Here is a 9,229-nt window from a genome sequence, read left to right on the forward strand (position 1 = left end):
TGACTTTATAAGACAATTTTGAAAATTACCCACCTCCATCGAGTGTACTGTATTTGCAAAACTACTGCGCTGGTGAGCGTTGTAGTCCAGAGCTGCGCTTGGAGTATTTACGACAGTGTGATTCACTAAAGGAAACTGTAGAGGGAGCTTCGCAAATCTTACTCCGCTTTAACCAGCAGAAGTCATCTGACCAATCACCGCAGATTAGCGTAATGCAAATGAGGGGTTCGGCAAAATGAATCGCTGAGCGAATCGTTTGGGAGTCGTTGAGCAAATAAGGTAAAAATAAATGCAGATTAAAGTGTTTTTTGACCTTGCATGCTTTTAAACCTGTTGTTGGGGACTTCCAAAACAAAAATAGGAACCTTTCAAATGCCATAATTGGGGCGCTTTATAATTCATTTTTTTATTAACTAATTAATAAAAATATTATTATAAATGATTTTATTGTCATCATTGTTAAAAAGTATTTTGCAAGTACAAAAAGACAAAAGTTAATATAACTTTAGATTTAAAATTTTGACCTGGTTCATGTCATCAGAGTGACTGTTTAATATTCATGTTAAAAATGTTTAATGGTATAATGTATTTGCATGATCAGTTTGTGACTCTTGTGTTATTGATTCATTAATCAAATAAAGATTAAGATCAAAAGTCCAGTTGGTTTTGTAAGTATAGTGTTTTAACTTTGAACTTTGCTGTTGAATTGGGAATTATGAGTTTGTAGTTCTCGTACAATCTTTCATGGAATGGAATCTGACATCAACATTTGTCACAAAAATACTGAGTTGTGTGAAACATATTGTTTTGTACAACAGTATAAAAAAACTGTCAGTTTTAACTGTCAGTAGTACCATGAAGAGCTACTGTGAGTGGGACCCTTACAAAAAAAATAGTGTTTTTGCAAATCCCTCTTGTGAACTATTCAACACAGCAGGATATACAATGGGAAAAATGCCAGATGCTTTTGCATTTGCTTGCAAAGCATTACCGTTCGTCCGTTTTATCGTTCGCAGAGAAAATTAAAGGCATTATAAAATGACCAGTTCTGATGAATTATATAGATATTTATAAACAGTGCCTCACATACATGAAGTAATCCTTAAATTTGTACAGTAAATGATGAGTACGTCTGTTAGGATGCAATGGAGTCTTTGTAAGACCTAGTGGCAGAATATTCTAGTAAAGAAATGAGTAATACATATAATAATACATTCTTATTTAACATTTAATCAATGTCATAATTAACATTTTTCATAATTACACAATAAAAATCTAGATTTTAACTCAACCTTCATGCTCTTTTCAATGTTTGTCTAAGAAAAAAAAAGAACTCCACCAGAAGTGGGCACTTGTGCAATGTAAGCAATGACGTACATCCAAGTCCACAAGATAGAGGAAAGTTAGCAAGGGAAGAGCATAAAAATTTGAAGTGGATCACTCACAGCCTTGAGGCCTGCTGCTTTTGGGCTAATTGCTTGCTAGGTATTTCTTGTTGTTAACTGATGTAATGCCTGCCACTTTAACAGCCCAAAGCCTAAAAGTGTGACTTGAACTATCCCTTTAGAGTTTCATTATAGCTGGAATGCATTTTTGTTATGCATATACATACACACAACCAACAAAACAATAAAGCTCTTGGTCTTTACCACAGGTATTTGGGACAGCCAGGAAGTGTTATATTCAGTCCATATTTCTACTCCTGATTGAAAATTTGAGATCTGACCTTGACTGACTCATCAACAAGAGTTTTTGAGGTAATGAAGAGGATGTGTTCACCATCGCAAGTGCCTATTTCATTAGCAGAGAGGCCACAGCCTTATTATCTTTGTGGGTAACATTTCACTGAGTGGATAGGCTAGGGTCAAAGTTGATAAACACTTCCGAATTTAACTCTCTACTACTGTACTGTGAAGAGCTACTGTGAGTGGGACCCTTTACCTTTAAACAAAAAAGAAAAAAAGTGTTTTGATGAACTATTCAAAACAGCAGGATATATTAATTGGAAAAATGTCAGATGGAAGAAAAAATTATATTTCAATGCTTTTGCGTTTGCTTGCATAACATTAACGTTCATCCGAGAAACGTTGCGTTTCCTTGCTCCCTGAGCAACTTGAGTTTGTTCGAAAAACGTTGGCATACTTTCACAAAAGTATTATTTTTCTCTGAAAAACTTCCCCAAAAACATTGAATATATATTTTTTACTCCAATTTTATATTATTTCCACAACCAGTTTTGAGTTTGCTCACAGAACACAAACCTTGAGTGAGAGAACGCAACGTTTTCTTGGGGTATCGCAAAACTTTTGTGAATTACCGCAATCATCTCAACAGCAATCTCATCTAATTTTTCCCCATCACTGCATCCCATAGGGGCTTTGTACAACAGATGGTTCCTCTATGAATTCTGCATGTACATTTTTCACCACATATATTTTTAACATTTCAGGCAATGTAATTGTAATGTTTTCTTTAGACTTGTGGATTGTCAATCATCACCACAGCTTTGCTATAACATCCACCGAAGGTTTTTAGTAGCTGCAAACTGTTTGTTGTTGCCAAAGGTTTACTGCTGGTTCAATACAGGTGAAGAGCTGCAAATCTCTGGCAATTATTTATAGGAAGTTGATTTGTTTGCTATTAATTTTCAACAGCAAGTTTTGTAAAGGGACTATTATGCATGTGAACACACACACAAACCACAGCTGCACATGCAGCCATCTACATATTCCACCAAGTAGCAGATTTGTGTTGGCATGCATTGTTGGTTGATGTTTGTTAAATGCTGTTAAAGGGATAGTTCACCCAAAAATGAAAATGTGATGTTTATCTGCTTACCTCCAGGGCATCCAAGATGTAGGTGACTTTGTTTCTTCAGTAGAACACAAATGATGATTTCTGTCAGTCTGTCAGTCGTATAATGCGTGTCAATGGGAACATAATCTATGAGAGTAAAAAAAAACATGCACAGACAAATCCAAATTAAACCCTGTGGCTCGTGACGACACACTGATGTCCTAAGACACGAAACGGTTGGTTTGTGCGAGAAACCGAACAGTATTTATATAATTTTTTACCTGTAATACACCACTATGTCCAACTGCCTTGAGCATCCGGTGTGTGAGGTCTGAAAACGCGCTCTGATGCCGGAAGTTATCTCTCGCGCGTATACTTCAATGAGTGCGAGAGATCACTTCCGGCGTCAGAGTGCATTCAGACCTCACACACCGGATATACTTGTATACTTGATTAACTTTATTTTTTCTCAAAGCTAAGCACAAAAAATAGCTGAACAAGCTGTAAGCTGTCAGTCAATAACTTATGTGCGTGTGATGCACTGTGCTCGCGCTTTCAGAGCTGCATGCTTTTGACTTACGTAATTTAGGCTAAATCTCACACTTTAATCTTATTTATAGCTCCTAACTTATATAAAACAAACTGTGTTATGATGTTTACCTCAAAATGTAGATCTGTATGTGCAATGTACTTTATTTAGGTATATTCTACTTGAAAAGCAATAAAATACACAGAGTACACAAATGATGCCCTGTCTGTGTTGCGCCCCCTTCTGATCTCTCTCTGGGCTGTGACAGGCTGGTTCTCTCTTCACACATATGTAAGGTTACAGTCTGGAAATGGATTCAACCCCAGGATTTCAGGTCCTTCTAGGTTAATCCTAACTTTCTGGCTATAATGTTTATAAAATGAACAAGAGTCAAAACCTTACTGGTCAATTATTTATCACTCTGCTTATGAGGTGCGCTTATGAGGTTTCTTAGTGCCTTAATGCTCATAAGCTTTTCTGCTTGAGATATAACTATGTTTAATGACTCAAGCGGCAACAAAAGTCACTGTCTATTTGCCGCCATCACTGCTGCTGCTTCTTATTAGTAATTGCACATCAACACGGACAATGACACAGAAGTATAAAAGAAAACCAATGCTATGGTTTTTCAGGCTACAGTGTAGGTCCGATGCAGAAGTATAAATCCTTAAGCCTAAATTCAAATTGTTCATCATATAAAGGGATCGTGTCTCTTCATAAAATTTGGATTAAACCGCTCAATTCATATAAATTAGTTTAACGATCTCTTTATTTTGAAGTGTCAAAGTGGTAATGAAGTAGCTGTCAACGGAGGGACAGAATGCTCTCAGATTTCATCAAAAAGACCTTAATTCGTGCTCCAAAGATGAATGAAAGTCTTGCGGGTTTGGAACAACATGAGGGTAATTAATGACAAAATTTTCATTTTTGAGTTAACTATTGACACGATTCCTGCCTGTGTTCCCTTTTTGTGCTCACCTCATGTTTCCCTGCCACTCTGTTCCCTTGTTAGTTACCATGGACACTCATTGGACCACACCCCCTTGTTTACTCATTATCTTGTTAAGCTTATTTGTGCCTGCACTGTAAAACATTTTCAGCTGGTTAAACTCAGGGCTCGTCCACACGGATACGCGGATAGGTGTATACGCAAAAATTTTGTATCGGATAGGTGTTTCGTCCAGACGGATTCAGCGTTTTCAGAACGTGAATCCGATATTTTTTGAAACCGGGTCCCAGAGTGGATAAATCTGAAAACAATGCCCTTGTGTTTCCGCGTGTACAGCCAATCCGTATATTTTGTGAAACAATGATGTCCTCACCCCACGTGTCGACCCTAGTCAGACACCGCTAACAGCACAAAACAACAACAACAATTGTGGACTACATGCTTGTGTTCGTGCCACAGAAGCTACTGAGCCTATTAGCTTTACTAAAATAAAGCTTTATTACTAAGCTTTACTAAAGTTTGTATACAGCGCGCAAGGTTTATGCGCATGCTCCAAGTCTTATGCTCCATTTTTAGTGTATCCCTGTGGCAGAATTACAGCGCCACATACTGATCTGGCATGTATACTACATCATTTTGAGACGGTTTCAGTGGTTTCGTGTGTACGCAGATATTTCTTGAGACGAGGGAAAAAAAAGATCGGATAGGGAAAACTCTGGCTTCGTAGCTTAGAAATGAAAGTTCACCTGCTGCCTTAAAAATGTGAGTTAGCACAATTTGAAGATAACCTTTGTTTCAAAAATAGTCAAGACAACTCATTGCTTTAAGTTAAAAATTAAACTTAAAGTAATGCATTGTCTTGATTATTTGTGAGTTGAAACAAAGGTTATCTTCAAGTTTAGTTAATTTTTGTTTAGAGTTAACTCACATTTTTAAGGCAGCAGATGAACTTTCATTTCTAAGTTTAACCAGCTGTGCAACACACACACACACACACAAACATGTGAACTCACACAAACTCTTGTGCACACACGCATATGCAAACACACACCACTCAAAATACATACACATACATTATTGTTCATCACACAATTTCGTTTTACCTTGTTAATTTTTATTTTTCCTGCTCATATAAATGCTTTGGCAATACAATGTAAAATTTGTCATGCCAATAAAGCTCATTTGAATTGAATTGAATTATATTTAATTTAATTTGAGAGAGAGAGAGAGAGAGAGAGAGAGAGAGAGAGAGAGAGAGAGAGAGAGACTAATTGATTACTGAGCAATTTGATAAGGTTATTATTATCCTCTCTTTTTCAGATTGAATATCACTGCTGCAAGAGATGGCTCCATGTGGCATGCCTTTCTATGTCACACAGAGTTTAAAAGGTTGATTGGAAGTGCTGCCTAAATAATTGTGAATTCCTGGCTCCCACCCAATCTGTAAACATGTACGTAAACAAATTAAACAGTACAGTGCCCTACAATTACCAAAATGTTAGTTGAGTCAACAAGGCAGTATTATGGTGGCCAGCTGACAGAAATATAATTCAAAAACAAAAGAAAGTCCCGCACACTGTCAGTGCTCGCAAAAGTATCAAAAAAATCTTTATTAGTTGCTACATTTCGGTCCCATGACCTTCATCATGCATATCTAGACAAACTATATGTCATGATCACCAGTTGGAGTGCCCTAGTTAGCCACCAGAGGGCACTCCAACACGGACTACATCTCACCACACTTTTGACAACAATTCCCATAACACACTTCCTGGACTCATTATCCCGTTTCATTGCACCCAGCTGTTTTGTGTTTCATCATTAGTGTCTGTCTATTTATACCCGGTTTGTTTCTGCTTTTGTTATGGTGTTTTCATGGATGTTTCTGGTCTTCTCCGTTTTGGTTTTCTTTATGTTTTCCTTGTATTTTGTATGTGGATTTTTGTGGATTACGTTTCTGGATTACCCCATTAAAAGCTGCACTTGGATCTTATCTTCTTGTCTTTGTGCCATCCGTAACAGAAAACACCATCAACACTAGATCCAGCAGCATGAGCTTCAGGTTTCTTCCTCCAGCCACTGCAAGGGAGCGGATGGCTCGACTTCGGTCGCTGACTGCTCTGCATCAAGAGGGAATGGAGGTAGGAGGCTTTGCCCAGGCATTTTGGACTATGGTGGTGGGGCTAAAATATAATGATGATGCGCTAAAGGAGATCTTTAATAAATGCCTCGATGACCCTCTGTCTCAATGGGAGTTGCAGGGGCTTCAGATTTTGGATTTTTGGGGCTTTGTCAAATATCTCGGCCATAGAAGCCAGTGGGCAATACCTGGTCAACCAGAACCCTACCGTAGAGACTTTCCCTCTATGAGTCAAGACCGTGGTCTCCAAGATCCCACTGGGAGGCACAGGGTAAGGAGAAAGAGGAAAGCCCGGGAGTCCGCTCTGGCCCATGAGTCCGCTCCAGAGCCCGCTCCGGCCCGTGAGTCCGCTCCAGCCCGTGAGCCCGCTCCAGCCTGTGAGTCCGCTTCAGCCCGTGAGTCCGCTTCAGAGCCCGCTCCAGCCTGTGAGTTCGCTTCGGTGCCTATAGAGGTGGTAGGCACAGAGCCACCGCCTCACCCTCATAAGAGGAGGAAGAAGAGGAGAAGGGCTTCCTCCGTCCCTCAAGGCCCGGAGGCCTTCCCAGAGCCTGTGGTAGGCCCGGAGACCACCCCAGAGGTCGTTCTTTGGCTTTCACCCAAGCTCCTTCCCCTGCCCGCGCCACCCAAGCGCCTTGCCCTGCCGTCGCCGCCCTTTTATGTAGATGTTCACAGGCAAGATAAGATAATTTTTCATGAAATGAAACTTGTTAACAACAGCTACAGGCTATTGCTATGGGCCAGCGTCTAGAAAAGCCCACCAGCACACCCTCACAGAACTAAACACATATTTGTATTACAAAGCAAACTCAATTGTGCCATAGAGCAACCCTGATCAATCAGTCATGTGCTCCGAGACAAACCCAATCATATAGGCACAACACACTCGCATATACACAGCGATTCTAATGTACTGGAAGGGTAGAGGAGGCCAAACTCTGCAGGCCACATATAACGTAAATATTAGACGTCTCATTGAATTAGTATCACAGTGTGAAAGACAAAGCGCTGGCAAATGTAAATGAGGCCAGACATGCAATACTGCTGATTGGACTTATATAATTAGAATCATATTGCCAAGAGTCTTATTAAGAAGCAGAGGACATAAATAACCAGGGAGATGTTGATAACAATGTTGAATTTCAGCCCATAAAAATGCAAGACCTAAAAATACAATGCATCTAAATGCAAGCACAGCTAATGTAATGCTTTTTTTTTTTTTTTTTCAATTAGTGCAATTCAACAAGCTTTTTATTTCAAAAACATTTGGCATTCATTTACTTCCATAGAGAGGAGTGGTTGGACCAGGTAGAAGAGTAACTGGGCCAGGGAGAAGATAGGTTGGACCAGGGAGAAGAGTAGCTGGACCAGGGAGAGGAGTAGTTGGACAGTATGAATGTGTGATGCTGTTCAAAGGAGAGTAAGAGCTGTCAGTGATGTAGACCATGGTCTATCACTGAGAAAAATTGGTGAAAGAGCCCAGCCTAATCTCAGATGGTCAACTGTGGCTTCCATTAACTGGAATATTCAACAAACCAACAGGTAAGTAAAGCATTTCATGAGGGATATCATTGCAGTTGCTATGTACAACAGTATCTGTAGTCCACCAGTCCCAAAGCAAATGTGTTGTATTTTGTTTCTCTAAAGGATGCAATGAAAGCTCCTCAGTGAAGACCAAGATCATTCCATTGTAGGATGGGTCATTGCTGACAACGCAACAAAACTAAGACAAAATCAGACCAGAACTGTAGAGGGCAACCTGGTATTTCAGAATGTGGAAAGCATTAGCCTGGCTCTTGCTTGGACTCTGACCAAACACAGAATTCGCATGCAATCACAAACTGGTTTGCAGCCCATCCAAGAATGGTTTCTCTTTTCCTTCCTCCCTACTTGCCTTTCCTTAACGCCATTGAGTTGCCTGGAGGTGGAAGGTGTCATGAACAAATGTCCCTCCTGGATGCAATGGATGCTGGCTGCAGAGACCTCTCAGCTGAAGATTGCCAGGGGTGGGTAAAGCATGCCAAGCATGCTTAATGAGAGACAACATAAGATGTGTGCGGGTATTCAAATCCAATCCACTGTTTTCAAAGCCAGGTGTACCTTTAAAGGTGATCTTTTATTAAGATGCATTTGAGGTGGTTAATACTCTTGGATCAGCAAAAAAAAAAAAAAAAAAAAAAAACACAAGATGCTTGGGGTCTACTTCACATTAGCAAACTTTGATCCTTTTCACCGATCCACCATTGACAGCTTTTTTGTGCCGAGAAGCTGATTGCAAAACTTTGGCCATGAGAAAGTGTTCTTTCCACTGATATCAGATCTCAGGAAATTGGAGACAAATGGACTGAATATACATGGAAACAATGTGAAGGCAACAGTTTTTTGCATTGCAAGCAATAATTTGGGTTTGCATAGTCGATTTTGGTCATACAGATAAGTGTTATAAATCATTCGAAACTGTGTGTTCGAAAGTGTCTACTTTTATTTGTGTACACTCACAATAACAACAAAACATTGTGCTTTTTAGTGATGTGCGGATCACCTCAAACATCACCCAAATCCGCGTTTAAAAATTTGTCATCCACCCGCACCTATCATTTTCTCTGATTTATATATCTGCACCCTGATCGTCACATTACAGTGATTCAAATTCTCAGTGTTAAGCATCATTATATGGTAACATATTACACTGAACTAAGTCATTAAATACATTCAGCCCAAGCAAAGGCTGGATATAGGCTTTATTAGTTTATTATCATATACATACAGTGGTTCACAGCAGTTACATATCACATACCTAACACTTGATTGGTCCTGG

Source organism: Megalobrama amblycephala, linkage group LG14 (assembly GCF_018812025.1).
Source record: "Megalobrama amblycephala isolate DHTTF-2021 linkage group LG14, ASM1881202v1, whole genome shotgun sequence".
In the NCBI taxonomy this organism is placed as follows: Eukaryota; Metazoa; Chordata; class Actinopteri; order Cypriniformes; family Xenocyprididae; genus Megalobrama; species Megalobrama amblycephala.